The following is a 25,625-nucleotide window of genomic DNA, read 5'->3' as shown; positions in this document are numbered from 1 at the left end:
CCCCAGGAACTCAATCCCCTCCCGTCCCCTGTAGTCCTCCAGCTTCCCTATCTCATCGGTCATCCCCCGGCCCCATCCGCTCTTGGCTGGGGGGCGGTGGGAGAGGACACACGAGCAGCTCTCTGCCCGAATTGAAACTGGACTGTTCAAGTCAGCTACTCCAGCACCGCCCAGCCCCTAACTACGCCAGGATCCTAGGGTGAGGGGGCGCGGGGAACCCCAGGCTCCCCGTTTGGGGACAGGGCGTCCTGGGCTCGGCTGGGTTAAGCTAGGCCAGCAGAGCTGGCTCCCACCCCGAGAACGGCGGCCAGCTCTGGGGCACAGGCCCCAGAACGGCAGGAACAGCCGCCATCACCTCGGGCCTGGAGCGGGAGGCGGCGGCGCGGGGAGGGCAGCCGGGCCTAATTAGTCTGCCTGGGACCCGGGCGGGCGCCGGGGCGGCAGACGCGGCCGCCGGAGCCGCGCAGGCACGTCTGCGCCCGGCCGGGAGGCGGCGGGGAGCCGGGAGGCCGCGCGCCCTGGGACGCGGTAGGACGGGCGGGCGGCCTGGGAAGGCCCGGGCTGAGGAGATGCCGGCCCCGAACAGGCCTGCCTTCCCTCATTCCTCGGTGCCACCAGGCGCAGCAATTAGAAGCTTTCAAAGTTTGTCCTTAATTGGTTTCATTTTTGCCTCATAAATGATTCATGGCCCTGGAGGTCTGGGAAGGGGAGGGAGTGGCAGGGGGAATTTGGGAGCCAGGCCCCCTACCTGAGGCTGGAGAGGGGCCTGCAACCTTTGCCCAGTTGAAGAAGGGCTTGGGGAAGCCTCAGGCAGGTGGGATCCTCCAGCAAAAATAAAAAACCCCGGCCCTCTCCTCAGGGCACTAACTAATTAGCAACCGTGACTTCTCTGCAGACCAGTTCTGCAGCCAGGCCCAGAGCCACCGCAGCTGCTGCGGCCCTGGGAGGGTGAATAATAATATAATGATAACAAAATAAAAGTGTCAATAGTAATAATAAAGATGGTGAACACTTAAAGTTCTCACTTAACTTTCGGACACGCAGTTAACAACATCTCTTTTAACCACCAACCCTAAATCCCCAAACATTATCAGGAAGAGGTACCAGAATCCCCATTTTGCAGTTAAAGAAACTGAGGCTTGGAGAGCTTAAGGTCACTCCTCTGCCCCTCCGATGCTCAAACTCCTCACTCCCCAAGGTCTCAGTAGCTTGGGGCTTAGCGCTGGACTTCTGGAACACTGCCAGTGAGTTAGGAGCTGCAAGTCCTAAGGAAGCCTGCAGAAGACCCCAGAAAGGTCGAGTGATGCCATATCCACCTGGGCCAGGTTAGCTCCGTCCCTCACAAAGCTGTGTGACCTTGACTGAACAATGTCTTCACACACCCTTAACTGGCCCATCTGTCAAATAGGAAACAGCGGCCCTATGACCCCCACCAGCGCTCACTTGTGCTGGGCATGGGATCAGAGAGATGTCATGGACCCCATGCTCAGGGAGCTCCCAGTCTAAAAGAATGTGGATGTACACAGAGAGAGGGGCTTAGTAGAGTCTGTGCAGAGAACTCCAAGCACTCAGCCAGTCACCTGCTGAGGGCTTCTTGGGGGTGAGGTGGACAGAGGAAGTGTCTCCCTTTTAAGCACATTCCCCAGTGGCTCAGATAGTAAAGAATCCGCCAGCAATGTAGGAGACCAGGGTTCGATCCCTGGGTCAGGAAGATCCTCTGGAGAAGAAAATGGCAATCCACCCATTGCCTCCACCCAATTGCCTGGAGAATTCCATGGACAGAGAAGCCCTGGTGGGCTAAAGTCCATGGGGTCGCTAAGAGTCGGCCACAACTGAGCTACTAACACAACCCACACAGAATGCTCAAGGAATGGGTGTGGCCCACTTAAACCCTAGGCTAGAGGTCAGACCTTGAGGAAACCCAGAACTACAGACTACATCAAAGGGATATTTGATGAAAAATGCCCAGCTTAGTCTGTCCAGGACAGTCACTTTTATTCTGAACAACTATGAGAGGTGAGGTCTACACAATTATCTGCAAGGCCCACTTGGTCCCTAGGGACCTCCTGGAGGTAAGGAAATGCACTCAACAAATTCAGGAGCAGATGCTATATGGGGCTTTCTGGTGGCTCAGTGGGTCAAGAATCCATCTTTGATGCATTAGACGCAGAAGACATGGGTCCAATCCATGGGTCGGTAAGATCCCTTGCAGGAGGGCCTGGCAACCCACAACCCCAGGAGAATCTCATGGACAGAGGAGCCTGCGAAGCTACAGTCCGTAGGGTTGCAAAGAGTCAGACACAAATGAAGTGACAGAGTAAATGCTGTATGGACTAACTCCCCCTAGAGGCCCCAGGGCTCTGGGCCGCTAGCTGGCGGCTCTTGGGTACCTCATAGATACCACCTCCTCGTGTGTCCTCCAGCTCCTGTCCCAACCACTTGCACCAGATTTCCCTCCACAAACTCTGCCTTCTCAGGCCCTGGCACTTGCTCAGTTCCATTGTCTCCCTGCTCTCCCACCCAGCCGGCCTCCACCAGGCAGCGAAACCGAGGCCTCAAGTGGTTATACCTCCCACTGTCTCCTTCCTCCCTGTGCCTCCTCACAGCCCTCTGAGTGGCGTACGTGATCGTCCCTGTGTCCCAGTGAGGAAAATGAGGCTCTGAGCAGAAGCTAAAGGGACTCATCCAAGACCACACAGCTTAAGGAAACCCAGGCCCAAATCTCTTGAAAGACCACGTTGCTCACCTTGCTGGCCTCCTAGAGGTCACATCCCTGACCTGAACCAGGACTAGCTACTTCTTGCCCGAGCCCCGACCCATCTTCTGTCTAGACAAAAACTATACTGAATCCGCATTCCTCCAGACACAAGATCTTGGTCAGACCGTTGTGGTCAAGGGCCCTGCAGGGGGCCCAGGAGGTAGCAGGGGTCCCTTACATACTCCGAGAGCCCTAGGGTATGGGGCCTCCTGCCTCAGCCCAGTTGGGTCATCCCAAAGGTTGGGTGGGAAAAGTCCCAAGATACAGAGTACCACAAATGTCTGGGGAGGGGTGTGGAGGAAGCACAATGATGTCAGGGTGGAGGGGGTTGGCCATGTTCTTTGGCCCTCTCTCGGGTACAGTCAACTTTAAGGCTCCTATCACACACTAGGGAGGGGGCTGCCTGTGGAAAAAAGGAAGAAGCCTAACCTTTATACATCCGCTACTCCATTCTGCTGGAGAATATAGCTGAATGGCTTGGGCAAGTCATACCCTCTGAGTCTTCAGTTGTTTCATCTGTACAGTGGATCCAAACTCTATGGAAAAGCTTTGGGAACAGGTTTAGAGGTTTTCCTTGAGAAAAGGGATTCAGAAGAACTGGATGAAACACTCGGTGGTCTATGTTGGCTGGGGGCACTTGTATAGTAGAAGCTTGACAACTGCTTGATAAACATACAAACAAGTGGCTGAGTTCTCAGACTTCAGAGTGCCTCTAAGCAGGTCCAGGCGACACCCACTTCCCAGGTGTCCCCCCTGAGCCAGGACATTGGTCTGCCCAGCCAGGTCTCTGGGGTCCCTCTCCCCGGCCTGACCATCTCAGGTGGGTCAGCACTGACGTCAGCAGGACCAGCTGGGCGTGGAGCCCGCCACCTCTGGAACCGCCAATTAATTAACTTTTTCAAATTAATTTCCCAAGCAAAATTCCATAATTACATCTGTCTCCATCAGCCTGAGCTGGGCAGGCAAGACGACCCCGCAATGAGATGGAATATGACCATACCAGGGGGTGACCATACTGGCCCCAGGAAGAGGTCAGAGACACTGGAGGTTGGGTTTAACCCCAGCAGGACAATGGTCTGGTATCCTTATGGATGCTGAATGGAAGGGGAGGGGGCCAAGAAACCAGAGCCCTGCACCCCTGCAAGCCAGGCGGTGGAGGGCTCAGAGACACCTATGCCTACCCAGCTCATCCTGCTGCCCCCACCCCCGACTCTGTGCCCCCAAACCACAGTGGGTCTTGGCAGGGCCCAGTAGCAGCACAGGCACTGCGAGGCTGAGGAGGCCACGACTGCGGCGTTCTAATTTCCCAAAGGGGCTGAGATTAATTAGCTCACACACAGGCGCAGAGAGGGAGAGTGGGAGCAGGGGCGGGTAGCGTCAGGCGAGGAGCTGGCTGGCACTCCCCCCACCCGCCCGGCAGGCAGTCAGGCGGCCTTGACAGCCTGGGTGCTCTGAAGGTCAGTGGCCAAGCCGGCTGAGCCAGCAGACTGGCACTGTCGTCTTCCCAGAAGCCCGGAGACCAAGACTGGGAGGGGCAGCAACCAGGACAGCTGGTGGAGGTGGGGGCGGGGGCCACACTGATGAAGTCCGTGCCAGGTGCTCTGTCCACACCCTCTTCTTTTATTCTCCCAGCAGCCCAAAGAGGTAGGCACCATGGCCTTCCCATTTCACAGATGAAAACACTGAGGCTTAGAACTGAGTTAAAACTCATGCAAGTTGTGGACGGTTAATTCCGTGCTGACACGAGGTCTGCAGGAGCCCTGGGCCTGGGGGACCCGGAGACCAGCTGCAGAGTTTGTGAGTGTGGCTGTCTGACTGTGGCTTACCTCTGTCTCAGAGCATGTGCTCGGCAGACTCTCAGTCATTTTAGAGATGCAGAAACTGAGACCAGAAAGGGGAAGTAACTTGCCACATGGCACAAGGCCCCAAACCCAGACTTTCTGCCCCTCCATTTCAGGCCAGCACCAACTTCCAGCAAAACAAACCCAACTCGGTGACCTGTAGTGAGACCTGCCCCAGGGCCACGCTGTGCCTGGTGCTCTCTTTAGCTAACCAGTACACTGATCAGGGTGGGGTGGTCACTGTCACCCTTGTGTACAGAAGAGGAGGCTAGCTCCAGCTCAAGGGCACTTTCTTAACTTCTCCCTGCAGGGCTCCCCAGAGAGGAGAAAGGCGTCCCCAGGGAGGTGGGAGGGTAGGGATGGGAGAGGTGTATGATGCTGATCAGGCCCCTAAGCAGTTCTCACAAGCCTAGCAATTGACCTTCCCAGAACTTGTCTGCAAGAAGATCCTTGCAACCCTAGGGAGACTCAATCCGCTCCCTGGGCCACGCCTTGACTCCTACCCGACACCCAGTGAATCATGTCTCCGCAGAAGCCAAGGGCAACAGGGCTTACCCTCCCCAGGCTTACGGGATCAGCAGTCCCAAGGTTCTTGGGTCCAAGATAACAGACGGCCCTAGAAGAGTCATGGGGTGGTGCCTAGGTGGGGAGGGGGCTGGCCCAACTAGGAATATTCTTCGTTGTGTTAATTATGGGACATGGGTAGAAGCCCCCCTGAGGCACAGGTCTACATGGGGTTTGGAGCCAGGGTTCCCCTCCCACTCTGCAGCCTCAAGCTAGGAGACCTCAGACAAATGGCTTGACCTTGCTGAGCCCACTCTCTGATCTGTGAAATGCCCACCATGATAGCCCCACCCCGACCAGGGTCCTAGACAGGATGAATGTGAGGTTCTCAGTGCAGGGCCAACATGCATAGGTGCTCAATAAATGAGCGCTGTGTGGTTATTTTTACGGTCATCCTCAGGCAACACCAGAATGAGTGAAAGCACTGCTTGAGCCAAGAATGTTGGGTAACCCAGGCTGTGGCCCCAGTTCCGCCACTGTTTGAGTCTGAGCCAATCTCTTATGTCTCAAGTTTCCCCAGGCTCAAGTAGAGCATCCCCTGTCCTGCCCTCTTACCTGCAGGAACCCGGGGAGGTACACATACGAAAGGGGTCTGAGGGCTACAGCGAGGGCAGTACTCTGCCATGCTTTTCTGGCCACAGGAAGAGCCCACTTCTACTTCTTACCAACCTTTCCTATTTCCTTGTCCCCTTCCCACCCTAGCCTGGCCTGCTCCATGTCCACGCTTCTTCAAGCTCCCACAGTCCCAACAGCCCTTCCATAGGTGTATTCCAAGCCCCTCACTACCCTGCAAAGGCCACATTAGCCACCTGGAAATCCCTGAGTCTAACTTGTGGCTTTGCTATCTGTTGGGGGTTAGGGGATAGAAAAAAAATCTGGGAACCATGGTTGGCTCTCTGTGTATCTAACCCCAGGAGTGTGCACCCAAGGATTCCAGGTTCCTCTGTCCTGGGTCCCATCCATTCCCAACCATTCCCCTCCCAGTGATCCCAAGCTCAGCTTCCTCAATCCCACACTCCATCATTCCCATCTAAGAACAGCCCTAGAGAAGGCTAAATCCACGACATTCTAATTAAGGAGTCTTTGGTGTGGGGTACCACTCCCAGAAAAATGCCAGCTTTGGTGGAGCCAAGAGGTGGAGAGGAGGGCTGGACTCACCTGGAGATCCAAATGAGGCATGGTGCGAACCACACCCCACCATCTACTTTAGGTCTTGCAGTTTTAAGACAGAGATAAGGGTCATACCCATTTTACAGGTGGCTAAAGTGAAGTCAGAGAGGTCGGCAAACCAGGTCATGATTACACAGCAGGCAGTGACCAAACCTGGTGTGGAGCCCAGGCCTGTGCAATTCTAGAGCTGATGGCTCAGGGACAGCCAGTTCTCCTGACTGGCCACTGCTGTTTGTTTTCTTCAGGTTGCCTGGTCCTCTCTTCTCCCCAGCCACTGTCCAGGCCGTTATGGGGGAGACCTATGTGGCCAGGAGGTGGGAGCCAACATGGGCCAGAGTTCACCTGCCCCTTGACTTCTGCTGTCTCAATCCTGTGGGACCAGAACGAGCTGCCCTCTGAGCGTTAGGAGACTGTATCCAAAGTCCTTCATGAGCAATGAAGTCATCCTCATTGGACTCAATTCTCTCATCTGAAAAAGGATACCTTTTTTGTGTGTGAAATATAGGTTATGCCCCCAGTTCTGCTCACTCAGGGAAGGCAAGCGCCAGCCCCAATGGGCAGCAGAAGCACAGAGGCTCCCCGAGGGCATCCCCCTAACCCAGCAGCCCAGCCCTTCCTTGTATTCAGGCCACGGACTAAAAATCAGGGGCTAAGTCTGAATTCTGAGTCTTAGGGTGCTGGCTGCAAGGCAGGAGGCCAGGGTGACCAGGGAGGGTGGACTAACAGACTCCTGAGGGCACTCAGCCCACTAGATCAAGGGAGTCTCATTCCTCCCCAGTCTCTGGCACCCCGCAATCTCTCAAGGACCCTGCTCCCCGAGTGGGGGGAGCAGCTGGCCACTTGGCGCTCCCAGGAAAATCGATTCTCCGTGGCTTTCCTTCTTCAGCCTCTCCTCTACTGAGCTACCCGCCCCCCCCGCCCCATCCCTTCCCCATCAACCCGCAACTGGCTCTGCCTGGGCTAGAGTTCCCCATACTGGAGGGCAAGTGAGTTTAACACTTCCATGCCTGTGACTGGGGCCTCCTTCCCCAGGGGTGGGGAAACATCTCCCCTCCCGTGCCCACCCTGCAGAATTCAGCTGACTCTACACGGCCAAGGGTGGGTCTCCTTTGTGTGAGCCTACACGGGCCTTTCAGTGAATGGAGCCCCAACCTTGTTGGGAGCGAGCCTGTGCACACCAGGCTCCATGGGGTCAGTGCCCTGTGCCCAGCTCTTCGCACCATCTGGGTGAGAGCTGTGGCCGGAGAACAACGGCCTGAGCCTGTGACAGGATGGAGCACATATACCAGCGCCTTACTGGAGTCGTGTATGGGGTCCATGTGTGACTGTGTTTGTCCATCCGTCTGTGTGTTTGTGTCAGCATGTGTCGTGTGTGTGTGCCAGAGGCTGGGGCTGTGAATGTGACAGCGAGTGTCCACAACGACTGTGACTGGGCCCTGCCCGTGAGTGTCAGCAATGTGTGCTGAGTGACTGTTTGTCCCAAGCGTGTGCCCCTGGGTGTGCCGCGTGGGATGTGCGTGAGTACGCGCTGCCTGCCAGGCCGCAGGGCCTCGTGGGGCTGCTGGGGATGGGGTGACTCACATCTCCTGAGCTCATCCCGCCGCCAGCCCGCCCAGCTCACCCTGCTCTGCTGGGCTCATGGCCGCCAGCGCTGGGGGCTGGGGGGTGGGAGGGAGGCAGGCGCGGGCAGACGCGGCAGGGAGGCCGCTTGATAAATAACCTGCTGCTTCCCCAGGCCTCTGAGAAGGGGAGGCTGCATGGTGGGGAGCAGTGGGGAGCAGGAGGGAGGCAGTCCTGGCCCCCAAGCTCCGGCGACCCTGGCCCCCACAGCCCAGGCTACGACTCCGGTTCCTGTTTCATCGAAACCTGAGCTGGGAAAAGCCTATCGGGTCATCTTGCCTGTCCCGCCGGCCGCCAGGCCCAGGCAAGCTGCCCCTCAGGGGACAAGCCCGCAGCCTGGCCGCCCAGCCAGTGGGTGGGTGGGTGGGGGGAGGATATTTCTGTCCAGACTAAATGGAGCTCGAGGCCTCTGTCTGCAACCCCCCCAACAGCTGCTCCCAGGGGCCCCCTGGCTCTGCAGGACTGAACTAAATATAGCCCCCCACCTCAGCAAACCCCCAATGTTCACCTCTTCCCATTGACCCCACCCACATGAGGGTAGGGGGAAGGCTGGAGAACCTGCTGTGTGAGCCTAGGCCAGTGCATCCCTCTCTCTGGGCTCTCAGCTATGAAACATTAAGTATTACTCAGCTCTAGGCCCTGACCTGCCAAATAGGCCTTATCGGAGAGAAGATGCAAGTGACTAAATTGGGGTCTTTGTCCAGGGAGGTAAGGGCTGAAGTCCCCTCCTTCAAAATGACTCCAGCCTGCTTCAGCAAAAGAATACCAGGGGAAGCTCTCGCCAGCATCCCCAAGTACCTTTAGGCTTATAAACATGGTCCCCTTCATCCTGCTTGTTCTTTGCCCAGGCTGGGCAATACCAGGCTCCTCCAATCTGCCCCAGCCGGACCCTGGCCAGGAAACAAGTTGTGCCAGGCTTGGGGAGGGGGGAGACGCGGGAGCATGACAGCTGCTATTTCCTGGAGGCCACAGTTGGGCACAACCTGGATTCCTGCCCGGCTCCACACTCCACCGGACAGCCTCTCCCAGGCTCTGGCCTTCAGCAGGGCACCCCTTCCCCAGTGTCAGCCCCGTCATCAGCCAGGGTCCCACCCAGTCCCTCTTGTCCCCTGCACTGGTACAGACAGGAAGGAGGTGCCGGATGCACCTTCTGGCCTGGGCTGGGAGAACGGTGGTCTCTGCAGGGTTCAACAGGCGGGGGAGGCAGCCCCAGCTTCCCCCCTCCTGCCTGCCTGCCCACCCGGCTGCTTCCCCCAGCCCCACACGCACCGAATTCCCTACATGCCTGTCTGTCTCTGACAGCTCGCGCAAATACTTGGCTGCGCGGGCACCCGCTGTTCTGAGCCCGCTGCGCCTCCTCCCCTGCCTTCCCCGGGGGGCTCTGCAGACACAGCCAGGGACGGGAGGGGGGCCAGAGCAAGAAGCTTGGTGGGCAGTAGGGGGAGTGAAGGCAGGAGGAATCAGTCTCAGCGCCCATCCCCAGGCCTGGGGGAACTAAGGGATTTGGGAGGCCACCGTGAACCAACCCTAACTGGGCGGCAGCTGCTGACACCCCCGCTGCCCCCCGGAACCTCCCAGGAGGACCTTCCGGAGGCCTCCCACTCGTCTCAGCCGATGAAACAGCATCTGCCACCCCCGCGGCGGCAGCTCAGGACAGGGCGGAGGGCACCGCAAGGCCCCTGGGGAAGGCTTTGAAATCTGGACTATGGCCCAGCCCCTCCTGAGAGCCTCGGCCCCCCACCACAGGCCCAGCCCTGGAGCGTGGGGCGGCTGCGTTCCAGCCCTCCTGCAGTGTGAGGGGTACACTCGCCCAGCTGCCAGGCCTGGGACGTCTCCATTGGACTGGCTGGGGGCCTTGTTTGCCCCCAACTCTCCTCCTTCCTGCTTGCCTCACCTCCCTCCCCGGGGACCAGTGGACGAAACACTTCCTGAGAACAGCTGGGATTTTCCGCTGGACACTGGCCTTGCCGGTCAGACCCTTATCTGCACCCCCCAACCTCATTCCTTCTCCTAGAGTCACCCCTTCAGCCAAATCATACTCCCACCCAACCGCCAAGGACACCCCTCCTCTCCCTACCATCCTCCCACTTGCCTCAGCGTCCCCAGTACCCAGCACATGTCCAGGCACTGAGTAGACAATGAATGAATGGCCGGCCACATGGAATGACATGCTCCATTTTGCAGATGGGTATACTGAGATCAGGAGCGAGCCCAGCTCCCATCCAGGCTCTTCCTGAATGGCAAGAACAGCCCTGGCGGAAGGGCCCTTCTCTATTGTTTCCCACCTGGTACACTTTCTACCCCAGGAACCAATGCAGCCCTCCCAAGCTTCTCAGGCATCAGGGTGACTCCAAACAGAACTTCTCAGTGTTCTGGGGCCAAATGCCCAGCTGACTATTCAGGACCACTGACCCAACTCTCCCAAAGCGTTAGGGTGGGCTTTAAAAGAATTGCAACTGTACTGTCTTTGTGACTAGACTGTGGGGTGAAGCCTCCTCTCCCCATTGCACAGATGGGGCTGCAGAGGCCCCCAGGGGAGGGGGGAGCTGCAGGCGGCCGTGAATCAGAGGGGGAGCTGGGAAGCCGCCCGGCCCTGCCGGCTGTCGCTGGAAGCAACAGCCTGCATTTCCTCCTCACACTGGTGCCTGGGGAAGCGTGGGCAGTGGGCGGGCGGGCACTGCCGTGAGGACCCCTCCCGTGCCTGTAGGCTAGCTTCGTCCCCTCACTGCCTGCCTGGGCCCACACAGTCCACTCCCCGTGCTGGCGTGATTTATTTCCAGAGAGGGGCAGACCAGAGGCAGAACTGGGTTTCATGTCACTGGCGGGCACCACAGGGAAGCCCCTCCTCTCAGATTCTCAATGTTCCTAGCATCGAACAAGGTTGAAACATGACCATTCACGCTTCCTTCCAGCAGTAAAGCCCACGGTTCTGTGATTCTAGACTCTCAATGCGACAAGAATCCTGACAAGAATCCCTCAGCTCCAAGCATTCTATGATTCTAGACTCCTGTGACTTAAGATTCCAGGCCACTGAGACTGGACACCGCCAGAAGAAAGAGGGGCCAAGTCCACTCCTACCTGCTGCTGGGGGCCCAGCTAAGCAATTTTCTATCGAGCTTTGGGGGAGGTGGGTCAGGCAGGAAAGGAGCTGGGCTCTCCCATCGGGGTCACCAGGAACTGGACGTGAGGCTGTGGGGCAGGGCAGGGGGTTATGGGGATCAAGCTGGTCTAGTCCTGGAGGACAGGCCACCACCTTGTGGCAAACACAGCCACGGACGCTGCAGCCGTCAGGAGGCCCAGACCTCGCCAGAATGCAAGCAGGTAGGTGGGGCTTTGTCAGCTTGTGCCCCCACCCTGGAGCTCAGAGGGAAGAGGGGTGTCAGGTCAGGGCTGGTCTCCCTGCTTCTCAGGTTCCAAGCCAAGCTCCATGCTTCATCTTCCAGTCTTCACCACCCACTGCTTCCTCCTTCCCACCACAGTCCCTCACCTCTCAGGCTCCCAGGCCAGCCCCAGCCCAGGCCAGCTGGCAGCCAGCCAGCCGGGGCAAGGTTCCCAAGCCCATTTGATAGATGGAAAAACTGAGGTGGCGGGGGAGAAGACGACATGACCTGCCCCAAGGGCTCAGCCTTGGCAGCCTACTGGTCTCTGGATGCATCTCTCAGTCCTGCCCCTCAACCTTGCTTCCTAGAATCCTCTGCAGGGCCAGTGGGTCTCCCCTGAACAGTCTCCTCACCAACATAAGTACATCTCCCCCATCCTGGTGTCCCTTGACAACACTCAATTCCACAGCCAATCACCTGCTCATTCATTAATTCATTCTTTCATTCACCCAACTAGCCAATCAGCCCATCTTCCCACAAATGCCAGGTCCCTTGCCAGGGGTCTGGGGGACTCAAGAAGCAAAGAGAGCAAGGCCTGTACCCTGCAGGCATTGACGGAGTGCCTGCTGTGTGCTAGGCAGTATGGACTGCCATGCACAGCCCAACCCTGCCTGTCCTTGTGGTGTTCATAGCCCATCAAGGGCTCTGCCAGGACCCAATCCCACTTGCAGGAGTGGCAAGTCCCAAATGCTCCACCCTCAGTTTCCTCATCTGTATATGGGGAAGCTAATGGCACCCACATCATTGGCCTACTGTGAGGAATGAACAAAGTGAAGGCTAGAAAGCTGTCCACACAGTACCTGCCCTCAGTCAGGGGCTGGGACGGTTTAGCCGTTGTCATCACCATTGTTAAGACCTACTATGATTATTATAGTAATAACTGGGAGACAGCGAGTGATTAGAGCAGCTAAAGCTCTTCAAACACTTAGCTGGTGCCAGACACTGAGAGGACAGGAAGGAATCACTGCCACATCCCGTTGCAAGGCTAGCAAGGAGCAAGCCCAGTAACCTCCCATTAGCATCTGATGATCAAGGGACTCGATGGTTAGAAGCATGGCCCTGCCTCCACGGAAGGTCTACTCCAACATGTGTTTATGGGTGCCGCACATGTATATGCAAGCTTTTAACCATGCACATGAATACATGTCCACAGGAAAGCTGGGAGGGCCGGCAGGTGAGGTGGGAAGCAAAACAGCAGTGAAGGGAACACAACTGCTGACGCTGGCTCAGGCCTCCCATCCTAACCCACTCCACCCTGGCCAGTGATCACAGCAGAGCTGAGGGAACCGTGGCAAGAGCAAGGACCAGGCCAGTGAGGAGAGGCCCGAAAAGATGCTTTGCATAGTTCTGGCCACCAGATTACAGGCCTAGGCTAGGCCCCTAGGTGGGGGTATGGGGGCTGCCAGGTGCCTGCAGTCCCACATGGGTCAGGCCACTGCGCCTGCACTTTATGCCTGTCCCGGCATGGCGCATGAGCATTCTTGCTGGCAGACCGGCCAAGTCCGAGGAGGTCAGGGGAAGTCACGGTGAAGGGAGGGAACAGTGGGCCCAAGGGCCATGTGGGGTCTGCCGGACAGGGGAGGGTGGGCACAGGGCTCCCCCTGGGCCACCGGGCAGGCCTGGCTCTGCCCTGCTGGGGCCAGCAGCTGGAGGGAAGTAAATATAGCGCGGGGCGTCCCGGCCACATTCCTGGGAGGCCAGTGCGGCCCGCCTGCCCGCTGCTCTAGGCAGAGTGCAGCAGCCAGGGCCCAGAACTGCCCCTGCCCTCTTCCCAAACAAACAGAAAAATAAATAAAACCAGCTCTCACGGCCAGCACAGCTTGGGGGATGGGGGCAGGAAGGGGTGGACAGGGTTGGGGGGGCAGCCAGGCGTACCAGTTGCCGCTGTTTCTGTCCTGCTGGGGAGGAGGAGGCCAACAAAAAGAGAAAAATGGAGGGAAAGGGCAGAGGGACAGCCAGAGATGTGAGAGAGGGGGAGAGGACACGCAGGAGAGACCAAGTTTTGACAGACAGAGGTGTGTGGGGGGGCAGGTTAAGAGTGATATGGATGGTATCAGGGCTGGGGAGGAGGCACAGGCAGCCCTGAGGTCAGTAATTCAGCAATTCAGTGACAGGGATACCCCGGGGGGGCAGCAGGCAGACAAAGGGGGCCTGTGGGCTGGGGCAGGGGGCTGGCTCCAAAGGCCATGAAATATTAAAGACCTTAGGCCAATGAGTGACAGAGGTCATAGAAATAAGGAGACTAGCCAGGGAGATACAGGAACCCTGGAGCAGACCACCCCCCCAGCCCCGGACCCAGTCCCCCTCCACCACCTCCTGAGCCCAGCCAGCCTCCCCCAGCTCTCCTCCGCCATGGCTGCTTTCTGTCTTTCCATCCAGACGGAGGATGGACTGAGGGTGGGAGGGGCCCGGGGGATTAGTGAGGGCAGGGGACCTTTGCCGTTCTCTCTTCCCTCCGGCTGATCTGTGCACAGCCGGCCCTCCAGAGCTGCCAGCCACCCTAGTCAGAAGGCCAGGAGGCCTGTCAGCACAGCCACTGCCACAGGCACCTCCTGGGGAAGGAGGGGGTAGACATCCAGCTTCCCCTTCACAGAAAAAAAAAAAAAAAAACAGCCGCACCACCACTTTCCACAGAGACCAGCGGGAGAGAAGGCCATGCCTCACAGCTCAGCTGAGCCAGCCAGTCAACGGTCGAGCAAGCCAGCAGGTCATCCCCCAGCCCTCCCACCGCCGCCCCCTCCCCAGGCTCCACCATCAACTTCATGACCTTGGCCAGTCCCCCTGTCCCCGAGCCTGTGCCTTCACCAGCCCCACCCCACCACAGGTTTGGTGTGAGGAAAAGAAATAAGAGTACAAGTAACACCTTGAAAACCTGCAGGGGGGCTAGGGCCAAGGATGCAAGTAATCCTGTGAGGTCAGGCCCATCGTGGGTCCCATCTCACAGATGGGGAAGAGAAACCCAGACAGCCAGAGTGACGTACCCAAGGTCACACACCTGGCAACTAGCAGAATAAAGACAGAAACGCTAACCATGAGCCATGTGGGGGACAGGAAGTCCTCATCACCATAAAAGCCAACTTTGATTGAATGCTGACTATGGGCTAGCCACTGATGGTGGGCACTGCACAGCCATCCCTGTGTCCGTGTGAAAGCAGCCTTGTGAGGCAGGCATTCTTACACTCCCATTTCAGGGATAAGGAAACTGAGGATCACAGAACATACATGGACCAAAGGTCATACATATATCCAGCTTGGCAGTGACATGGCCAGGATTTGAAGCCAGGTCTGACTCCTGAGCCAGTGGTCAAATATACCTGTTTGGGTGAGGTCAAGGCTGGGAGTTATAAGGGGCCAGTAGCGGGGGAGCTCAGTGATCCTATTGGTACCTGGAACAGCCACCAGGAAAAGGTCAAGAACAAAGTCACAACTGCTAGACCACCAAGGGGTGGTCGGCAACTCCTCTGGGAATAAGGAGATGGGCAGAGCCTGTGGGGACACTGTTTAGGGGCTTGGCCAGAATGATCCTGGTCTACTCAGAGCCCAGGCACCAGATAGCACAAGCCCCTGCCCCTAGCATAGGGCTACTGAGGCCGGTCTATAAACAGTCAGCAAAGCCCCCAGGGCTGCAACCAGCACCTGAGGGCCGGTGTGCCAGGAACTAATCACACTCCACCTCCAGAGCCCCCAGTGCAGGCGGAAGAGGGGGCAAGATCCCCTCCCTCCCTCCCAGGCCCTGTGAGCCCAGAGGGAGGCCAGCATCAGAGGCAGGAAATGAAGAAGAATTTGCGATCTAATTGAGCTGGCGGGGGATTAGGCGGCAGAATGCAATTACAGGGGCTGGAGCAGGGCCAGGGGCACTGACACCCTGAGATGTGGCCTGGCCCAGGTGACTGGGCCGAGCCAGTCTCTGGCCAGAGACACCCTTTGGGGAGTGGGGTGGGGAGAGGGAGACAGGTAGGCAAAGACTGGGGCCAGAGCACTCTTCAGCACACACAGGATTGCAGGGTTCCAGCTCCATGAAATACCCAAATCAAGTTTTCCTGAGAATTCTTCCCCAGGGAACAGCCCTATGCACTCTCTCACGGGGAGCAGGCAGAGAGGAACACACGTTCTCACAGGCTCCACTCATGCATATACACACACATGTGTTCATGCTCCCAGGAAAGACCCACAGATCCATGTCCACTTGCATGGGGACAGGCTCCCAACCTGCAGACACACAGCAATGGCCCTTTGTTGCCAGTGGCTCCACCAAAGAGGGGAAGAACACAAAACAAAACAAAAAAATACACCCATGACCTTAAAATCCTTTTATTCCCGTAATCACAGGCTGCCATTGCCGTGGATACGCGCTGTCACCCCGGCCCCAGCCTGTCTCCCTCCATGGCTTCCAAACTCCCAGCAGGCAGGCAGACGGGGAGGCTGCCCAGTTACTGCTGGGGAGGGCAGGGGAGGAGAAGGACCGGGTGGGAGAGGTTCAACACCACACACGTTCACAGACTCAGGGCCTCAACTAGGGAGGGAGAGACTCAGAAAAACAGATGGGCAGACAGAGATACAGAAAGAGCAAGAACACAGACACCAGCTACCAAAGACACAGACCACTGTCAGCATAGCTCAGATATGCCCACTCCCAGAGTTACACTCTCTTTCCCAATTCAGTACCACTCAAGGAGTGATACAGTCCCAAATTTACAAGCGTATACAAAACACACAGATATACACAAATCCTGAACACACCCTCTCCAAAATTCTAGGCCCACACAACTCAGAATATACACATTCCTAGATTTACAGAGACAGACCCAACTTTCAGATATAGATTCTCAGGCTCACAACACACAGGTATATATATATGCGATGCAGACACAACTCTTAGATCCATAAACACATGTCCTGATTCAAATATACACAGGCTCAAACTCCCAACACCCCAAGATAAACAGACACACATTCAACACACATAGTCACAGATATATCCATCTTGAGTCATTAGCACACACACTGCCCAGATTCCCACATCCCATACCAACAGACTAGACCTACACAGCCTCACTGAACAGCTGACACTGCCTTTGGCTTTAGGGGGTAGGTAGAATGGTTGGAGATTCCTGGGTCCTTGAGGGGGCAGTCCTTTCTCATTGCCTGCAGCCTGGGAGGTGGGCTCAAAGTTGGGGGGAATAAAGGGGGAAGTAAGAGAAAGAAAAAAAGAAAAACTTGAGTGGGATATTCTTGTTGGGCAGTAGCGCGTGAGTAACTGGGGAGGCTTTTTGTGGTCTGGTGAGTTTCAGCTATGAGTGAGAGTTTAACTATTAATACACTTAATCAAGGGCACTTCACACACACACACACACACACACATGCACACCCTACAACCATATACAGAGGCTAGGATGGGACCAGGTGGTGGGGGGGTAAGACAGAGAGAGCCTCAGATAAAAAAGGGGAAAGCTCCATTCAGGGGCCCAGGGGGGTGAGGGTGAAGTCAATGATTCATTTCTGCAAGCCCAGAGGGTGGGGATTGACACATAGTAGGTGCTCAATAAATATACAGTGGGCCAATGAATGAAGAACTGAACCACATATAAAGGGTGGCAATAATAACAACAGTAATGATAAGTGAGCCCCGCCTCATCCTTGGCCAATTGAGACATGCTTCAGAACACCAAGCTGGGGAACTGGCTTTGACTTCATGGTCACCCCAAAAGACATGGGATCTAAGAAAGTAGGCCAGAGTCTGGCTCATCAGCATCCCAGCATCCCTCCACCCTATCCTTTACCCTGGAAAGTCAGCTGACCCCGGCCCAGCCTACACCCCTCCCTCCCAGAGAGACCCCCCCAATCTCCATTCTACTGTCCCATGAATAAGTAGGTGAGGTCCTAAAGAAAGCAGGGTATTTAATTCCCATAGACTTGTTTCTTTATCCAGATGGAACCTGCACCCCGCCCCCAACCCTATGAGCCTCAGCTTCTCATTTGCCAAATGGGTAGAAGCTGAAAAGAGGCAAGAGTTGGGGGTCACAGTAGGAACCCATGGAACACAGGCTTAATCTGGCCTGGGCCCTGGATGCAGAATCCTTCCCTTCCCCCACCCAGCCCAGCCCTGCCGGGTGGACATTCCAGGCCTCACGTGATAAAGACGAGGCCGCTGGCCCACGGGTAAGTCAACAGGCTGTGTCGGGGGAGAGATAGGAGGCCCCGGCCAGGGTCACCTGCTGAGCCGGGAAAACAGCCGGGCCCAAATACACACATAAATAAGGCGCCAATGGACAGCCAGTCAGCCAAGGGTCTGTCTTCTGCAGAGGAAACTCTGCCCCCCACCTTGGAAAGGGAGGTGGCATGGGAGAGGGAGGCTCAAGTCTAGCTCTTGCTTCCCTGGGAGAGCCCCAGGTTCCTGCCAAGATTGGAGGTGGGGGGTGGGGAGGGGTGGGCTTCTACCAACGGCCCCAGGCCTAACTGAGAACTCACGAGGCCAACCTCCCTCAGCTGTTCCCACCCCTTCCCAGGGCAAAAATCACCCCCTCTCCCTCCTCCCCAAGGAGAGAGGACAATTTCCGTTCTGGGAATGGGGTGACAGCTGCAGAGCGGGCCACTATCCGCCCCTCCCCGCCCGACCCCGCCAGCTCTTGCTTGAGTCTCATCCAGGGAAACTGCTAAATCAACACTACGCAGTAGTAGGTAGCGCTGGCCTCAGTCTCCCCGCATCGCTCTCAAAAAGGCGTTTGGGAGGCGGCTTCGGGTCTCAGTCCCTGGTTTCCTAAGACGGTAGGCACCTAGGGTACGGGATTGGGGGGGGGGGTCTTTCGGGAGGGGGATTAGGGCAAGCTTCGGCCAGCACGCCACCTAAAACCGTCTAATTGAAATGCTCTCACTTGCATGAAGAGCCTTCCCCCGGCCCCCGCCTCCCGCCCCCGCGGGCCGGGGCAGCTGAGGTGGCGCCGGGCGTTCAAATAGCGCTCCAAACAAGTCCGCAGCGACCGCGCACGCAGCCCCCGCCAGGCGGCCCCAGCGGAAAACTTGAAAGGGACTCTGTTTGCCGGCCGCCCTGGGGCGGCTCCGGCGGGGGCGAGGGCCGAACGAACGCACACGCCCCCTCCCCAGCGCTTCCTGCGCAAACGCGGGGAGGCGGGGGTGGGTGGGGGGCAGCCGGCCCACCACAAAACCTCGGCTCGGAACAGCGGCTGCGGCGCAGGGAAAGGCGGAGGTCAAGAGGCTGGCTCGCCAGAACCCCCCGCCCCCCGCTTCAGCCCCTTCTATCCGAAGACGCGACTCTCAGACCACCCAGGGTCCAGGGGGCAAAGTAGGGCGCGGCTGCCAACCCTTCAGACTGCCATCGCAGGAGACAACAGGGAGCAGGTCTTCCCGGAAGAGTCCCTACAGAACCCCCAAATCTGCTGGTTCCTCCTTGCAGCCCGTGGCACCAGCCCAACTCCGCGCACCCCTTCCGATTCCTGAGGGGGGGCACCAAAAAGCGATTTTGCTCCCTCATTGGGCGCTTCAGCTCTTCTGACAGGTCCCGGGAGGCGGCCCCCCGTTTAAAAACCGGGGTCACTCACTTTCTGTGGATCCTACAAATAAACAAAGCCAGGCGCACCCCGCGCTCCCCGCCGGAAAGCAGCCCATTACGGGCGAGGACAACTTCCCCCAGCAAGAAAATTAACACATTCTTCTCGCGGCGGTTCGGCCCCTCGCTCTGGGGAAGCAAAGAGGGAGGGGGGCTCGGGGCCAAACTTCATGGGTAAATTTGGGGCCAGAGCAGCGAAGCAGGCGGCTGGGACACCCACCTCCCACAGCTCCGCAGCTAGAAGAACACCCCCATTTTCCCTCCCTGGCTTTGCATGCTGCTTGGCCACGCGGGGCTCGGGAGACAGGCTGAAAGACTCCCTAAGGCTAGGGAGGAAGGGAGAGAGAGGCCGCGGGGAGCAGTGGTGGTCAGGGGTGATACTTTGACGAAAAAAAAAAAAAAAAAAAGGTCAAACTTGATCTGCCCGCCAGACACCCCGCGGGCAGCGGGGGCGAGGAGCCTGAGGGGAAGTGTAGAAGTGGCCACCGCCCCCTCCAAAAGGAGGGGGAGACTCAGCCGCGCGTCGTCTAGGGCATTAAGAGCAGTGAGTGATGCCCCCAAAAGACAGGACTACGAATGGGGTCTGTTGGGGGGAGTGCGCGCCGGAGATCTCCAATCAGCCGCCCCCGCAGACGGAGCGCGAGCCCAGCGCCGAGAGGTAAAGACACGGGCTCCCGCCGCCCCTGTGCCCTCAAGCTCGAGTACTTGGGGAGGGGACAGTACCCCTCAGGGAGAGCCCCGGCCCCAATCCAAGGCGCCCAAGCCGCCGTCCCCGACCCTAAAACCCCTCTTTTTGTCTGAACTCAGTGATCTGCGACCGAGCTGACTGCGGCTTGGGGAGGCTTGAGTATAGAAGAGGCCACTGAGCGATCACTGGAGCTAGGGCTCCTAGCCCCCGGGGCTCCGAGGCTCAGATTACGGGCGCCCCCCGCCACACCCAAACACGGACCCCTCTTTTCCCGTCCCTGGCTCTCCGCACCTGAACTTCGGGGGAGCCCGCGCCGCCAAACTTTCCGCAGACTTGCAGCGAACTCCGGCCCCGGCCGCGCACCGGGCCCCGGGGGAGGAGAGGGAGGTAGGCGGGGAAGGGGAGGGGGCCGGCCTCCGGGGGGGTCGGGGGAGGGCCGTGGCCCGACACCTACCGGCTCTCAGAGTCGTCCAAGCCGCCACTGCCGCCGCCGCCGCGAGGCCGAGGGGGAGGGGCGGGGCGGGGAACTGCGCTCCGCTCTGGGCACCGCCACCGCGGTGCGCTCCGCTCCAGTCGCGCCGCCCGCCGTGCCCGGGTCCGGAGCCGGAGTCACGCCGCCGCGGCTGGCCGGAGGCGGGGAGGGGGGGGGAGCCTGCAGCACCTGCCCCTCCTCCCCCTCCCCGCGGCCCAAATTAAAAAACAACAAAAAGCAACTAATCACCCCCGAGCGTAGCGCGGAGCGACTGGCTGAGGGCGCAGCGTGAGGCGCCCGGACTCAGCAGGCGGCGCGCATGGCTGGGCGCAGGGCTGGGCAGGGCTGGGACGCGGGGCCCGGCTTCGGGGAACAAGGTTGGGCTGCTCTTCTCTCTCGGCTCGGGCGCCTGCTCTCGCCGCCGCCTCTGCTGCCGCCTCTACATCCCCGCTCAGGCTCCGCCGCCGCGCGCCCGCCCGGGCAGGAGCTCTGAACGCTGCCCGGGGGCTGCCGGCAAAACCCGGACCGGACTGCACGCTCCCTCCCCCCCCCCCCCCCCCCCCCCGCGCCACCTCGGCTCCCCTCCCTACTCCCTCCGCCTCCCTCCCGACGCAGCTCTGGCCACTTGGACGCCGCAGGCTCTGAGGCCGGAGCCGCAGCCACTGCGCCTCTAGCTCCCCGCGCTCTGACGAGGTCGGCCAAGGCTCAGCTCTCCAGCGCGCCCGGTCTTCACCTCTTTTCCCGCAACTTTACAAAAAAATAAGAGGACCTCACCCGTTCTGTAAGGAGTGCATGGGCTTGAAGACGCACCTTACAGGGAAATCCGCCATCCCTCTGCCTTTTCTCGCCAGCCGGCCGCGATGCTGCAAGGACCAGTAGGGAGGGTTTGGCCGCGCCCCTCAGCTCAGGTGCACGTGGGGCCGGGTACTCCTAGCCGAGCACTCTTGGAACTAGACGCATGTTCAAAGATTTCACTCTTCCCAGAGCGCTTTCCCATACTCAGTGGGCTCTAGTTCCCAGGGAGAAAGGGGGGGCAGACGTCCCTGTTCCCATTACACAGATGAGGAAACTGATTCGTGAAAGGACATTTTGTTTGCTACGCCGCCCCCAACCAGAACACTTGAGTCCTGAAGCTAAAGAGACCACATAGTGGTGTTCTGAGACGGTGGCCTGTGAACTCTGAGCCTGAAACAGTGCCTAGCACAGCGCCATGCTCAACAGACACTGGCTGAAAGAATAAAAACCCAGTGGATTCAGATTTGGACCCGCACATCCTCACCGTCATTCACTGGCCCCTCCATCTGCCCAGCTTGGGCTAATCCTAAAGCTGCATATGTCGACCTCTCACCACTTCAGAGACCCATAGCGCAAGCCCCGGGTCTTTCCCCAAGTGGAAAGTTTCTTCAGTTCTGTGGAATTCGTGGGGGTGGCTTTGTGCTTCCTGCGCCAGAGAAAACACAGCCCCCAAAGGAGAGACCCTAGCAGGAAAGGGGCAGGGCGGTTGGGGAAGTCTACCTAGGGTTAAATGTTACAGCCTGGGGCCTAGATAAGTGGGAGTTAACTGTGGCAGCCCGGGTGCCTCCAGTCACAGGAGCAGTCTTAGTGGAAGAAGTGGAAGCAGTTCCCACCTCACTGTCTCTTCTCCTCCTTGGTGTTGCTTGCCTGGGTGTTGCAGCGCCTGGGGCCTGGGTCTCACAGGAGCAGCCTGTGGATGCCCACCGTCCAAGCTTTCTAAATTTGGCTTTGGGACTTTGACCCAGCCAGGGGATAGGGGTGTGAGGGAGGTGTCAGAGGGCAGAGTTCATCTGGAATGTGTTGCCTGTCTACCTGCCCTGACCTCCAAGGCCACAGGGAGTGACTCTCTCGTGGACACCCCCTCCCTTCCTCAAATGCTGAGAAGTGTTCTCTCAACTGTGTGTCAAGGAATGGCTCCTAAGTAGGGGGGGAGGCTTTAGCCTCTCCTCTCCAGCAATGTTCCTCAAAGCCACCCCAAACATACCACATGAGGAAAGCAAGGTACTTGATCTAAGAACATAGTTTTAAGACAAATGAACACCTCTAGATTATCACCCCTAAACTGCTTAAAGACAGACATTCTGGCTGACCCTGAGTGTCAGGTACTGTGTTGGACACTCACTTGACTATATGAGGAAAAAGGAGGCAGCGTCCCATGCCAAGATGACCAGAGATCTCCAAACACTTAGCCCACCACGATCTACCTTTTCTGAGGAAGCTCAGGCCCAGACTGTGAGGAGGGACTTGTTCCCCAGGAGTCAGCAGCAGGCCTCAGAGGATTAGGACCCAAGAAATGAAACTTCGTCCTCAGGGAACTGCAGCCTAGCTGGGGAGAATGTGGAATCAGGCCCTGCACACCTGAAAAAAGCTTCATGCTGAAATTCATGGGGTGTGGGGGACAGTACCTCCACCTTAGGGAATTACTACTAAATATCCACTTTTTCCCCAAGGACGTCTGCCCACCCTCCCCAACTTGGCAAAGGCCAAGGGGCTGCAGGCTGCAATGGAGATGAGTCAAGTAATCCCAATGGTGACTTTTTCAGGGATGGGTGTTTGCATATGTCTGGCCCAGTTTAGAGTCAATCTTGGAGTCTTCCCCTTCTCCTGGAAATTAAGTAGAGGGAGACCCAGATCCTCACCTCTCCACCCCAGATAGGAACCAGAGAGGAGACTGGCAGAACTGTCCACATGGAAAATGCAACATGAACAGGAAATGCCATGTGCAAGCCATCTGCATAGAACTGTAACCGTAACGAGTGAAACAAGAGGGAGACACCCAGGAAGGATTGGGCAGGAGGTCTCTGGCCTTGGGGGTGACTATCCCCACTCTATGCCCCTTCCACAAGAAGTAAAGGGATCCTGGTTCACTATTCCTCCCAAAAAGTATTTGAATTTCACATTGCTATTCAATCAATCTAAGGATTTAGGAAGCAATTTCCATAAGTCTCCAGTACCTGTTGGGGAGAGAAGAGGCATGCAGCCACCTGCCCTGTCTTCTGGGTAGGATCCTGCTCTCCTGGTTCTGGTTAGAATATCCATAGCTGGCATTTACAAAGCCTTCACCTTGAACAGGGCATTAAACTAAACAGTTAAGGCACCTTATCTCATTTAATCCTTACATCATCCCCAGTAGTGGTAGCATTCCCAATTTTCAGATGAGGAAACTGACATGAGACAGGCACCAAAGTTGTTTTCCTAACCCCTGAGATTTGTTGGCCTAGTGAAGCTTCTCTGTCTGGGATTCACCTTGGTCATCATCCTATAGTGACTCCTCAGAGCCCATCAGGCTCAGCTCAAGCTCCTGCCCCAGCTTGGTCTGGCTTCCTTAACTGGTCCTGTTCTTCCCTGCAGTTCCTAAGCCCTGCTGACCAACACCATTCAACACTGGTGGTTCTTTCAGATACCTCAAAACTTCCCTTCAAGTTTGCATGACTTTGTACAAATTGTTCCCTCTGCCCAGAAGGGTCTTAATCAAGCTCACCTCCTGAAGTCCTCATTGAAGACCAAGAGCATGTTATCACTCTACTGGGAATCTTCTCTGACTTCTATTCCCTGCCTCAGTTTGGCTTCTCTCTACAGAGCCAGCACTAGCCTTTGTGCAAATCAGAAAAAGCTACCACTTTTTGGCAGGTATAGGTACCCCCATTTGGCAGCAGGTCATGAACTGTCTTCCAGTCTTCCTTGCTCCCTTTGCCAGCTGGCTTTTTTGTAGTGCATGTACTGAGCAATTGTAGTCTGTGGCCTGGCTTTGGGGCCCTGCATCTGTCCCCTCCTATGGCCACAGTGACCACACTGCACAGAAATAGCTTTTATTTGCTCATTTGTCTCCTGTCCCCTCACTACTACCATCCACAAACATTTGTTGAGAGTAAGGGAGAGTCCCCTTCCTGCTTTGGGCCTGAAGCCTGGCACTAAGTAGGTACCAGTAACAAGGATTGTAGCCAACATTTTTCTGAGTACTTACTATGTGTCTTGTACCATACTAATTGCTTTCAGTGAATATGCTTAATCCTAGGACTCACACAGCTGTTTAATGTTACAGAGTAGCAAAACCAGGATTTAAACCACTGCCTTGTAGGAGGGATCTACCTTTTCCATTAAGTGAAGTGGCTCAGGCGTGTCCAACTCTTTGCAACCCCACGGACTGTAGCCTACCACGCTTCTCCATGCATGGGATTTTCCAGGCAAGACTACTGGAGTGGGTTGCCATTTCCTTCTCCAGGGGATCTTCCCAACCCAGTGATTGAACCTGGGTCTCCCACATTGTAGGCAGACGCTTTACCGTCTGAGCCACCAGTCACCGATTAAACATCCAATGGCTTGGAATGGCTGTGTGGAGAGGAGTGTGGGAGTTAGGGTTTCCAATTTAGATGGTCAGTGCAGAGCCTGGCATACCCTTCTACTGAGGCACCAGTTCCCTCATCTGTTACCACAGAAAATGAGGGCCAGGGCATTTGGAGTCTTGCTTCAGGGCAGGGTGCAGGATAGTCTTCAGTGGGGTCACACTGGTGGTTACACTTCACCCAGAGCAGGGCTGGGGGTGCAAACATGGCAGGGGAAGAGAGATGCCTGACTGCCTAGGCATAGGCCCAGGCCTCTGGGGTCTCAGGACTCACATACTGACCATTGGCCCTTAGGTACCACTGCTGTCCCCATGACCTCTGAAGGGACAAGAGAAGTGTGAAACTAGAAGGAAATTTCAGAAAAGCTAGGTCTGTTTCTTAGGAGGTCAGGGTCCAGTCCATCCCTAAGAAGTCAGTTTGGTGGCCCAGCCCGGCCCTGAGCTGTGCAAACAGAGTGGAAAAGACTAGTAGAAGGGTTACTCCTTCAGTCCCAGAACAAAATGACTCTGGGGTGAGGCTGGGAGGGAGCAGAGACCAGGCCAATACATGCACCTCACACACTTTGTAGTTCTGCTTGCCCAAGCACAGCTACACGTGTGCCACACACAACCAGAAGTAGCCCGATACTCTGCCAGACCCAGGGAAATAGGGAACTCAGCCAAATGTGACGAGGGGAGAGGGGCAGGGACAGTTGGGGGTGTCATGCCTGTGACAGTAACTCTCGACTTCTCTAGGCACAATCCTGGTTCAGCTGTCTCTCCTATGGGAAGTGGGAAGGGACTGGGTGCACTCAGAGGCCAAAGCTGTGTGGCTCCATGGCCCTCAGAATCATGGGGAGGGAGGGATCCTGAAGTAACAGAATGGGGCCTTGGGGGATGGGAGGACACAGCATCTCAAATCTGGAGACTGTAGACCAGAACAAAGGGTGAGGGTGTGTGTGCCCTGGGCATCCAGAAGCCAGCCTGGCCAGAAAGTGCTCTACCCAAGATCTACTGGCTCTGGTGGATGATAGGGAGAAAACTGGAGGTGGAAGAGGTGGGGCTCAGCCTCCCCTCACAGATCTAGCCCCAGAAGGCAGAGCATTGAGACTTTAAAACAGGACCCAGCCTCTTTCCCCAGACCAGACCTCATCTACCAAGCCCTACTTTGTTTTTCCAGAGAATGGGGTGCTCAGGCAATTGCCTGGGGGTAAGCCCCGGATGAACTGCTC

At 57.1% G+C, this 25,625-nt stretch overlaps 1 protein-coding gene across 8 annotated transcripts in view; it reads right to left on the bottom strand.

The window, feature by feature from the left end:
* CXXC5 (CXXC finger protein 5) overlaps nucleotides 1-20,961 on the bottom strand; it is a 34,592-nt gene extending 13,631 nt beyond the window's left edge. For 2 of the 8 annotated variants that reach the window (XM_086411956.1, XM_086411950.1), the window contains exon 1: nucleotides 20,040-20,510. The gene's annotated coding sequence lies outside the window, so the exon portion shown is untranslated. Of the gene's footprint in view, nucleotides 1-3,187; nucleotides 3,306-19,876; nucleotides 19,947-20,039; nucleotides 20,511-20,831 lie in introns of those variants that run through there. The other 6 variants (XM_086411957.1, XM_086411951.1, XM_086411952.1 and 3 more) reach the window with 5 other exon arrangements.
* Between the last annotated feature and the right edge of the window lie 4,664 nt (nucleotides 20,962-25,625).

The sequence above is a fragment of the Bos grunniens genome, chromosome 7 (genome assembly GCF_055505025.1).
Source record: "Bos grunniens cultivar Pamir isolate PY7600 chromosome 7, Bosgru_T2T1.0, whole genome shotgun sequence".
Taxonomy (NCBI): Eukaryota; Metazoa; Chordata; class Mammalia; order Artiodactyla; family Bovidae; genus Bos; species Bos grunniens.
Note: the sequence above shows the minus strand (reverse complement) of the source record. Positions and strands in the feature narration are given on the sequence as shown.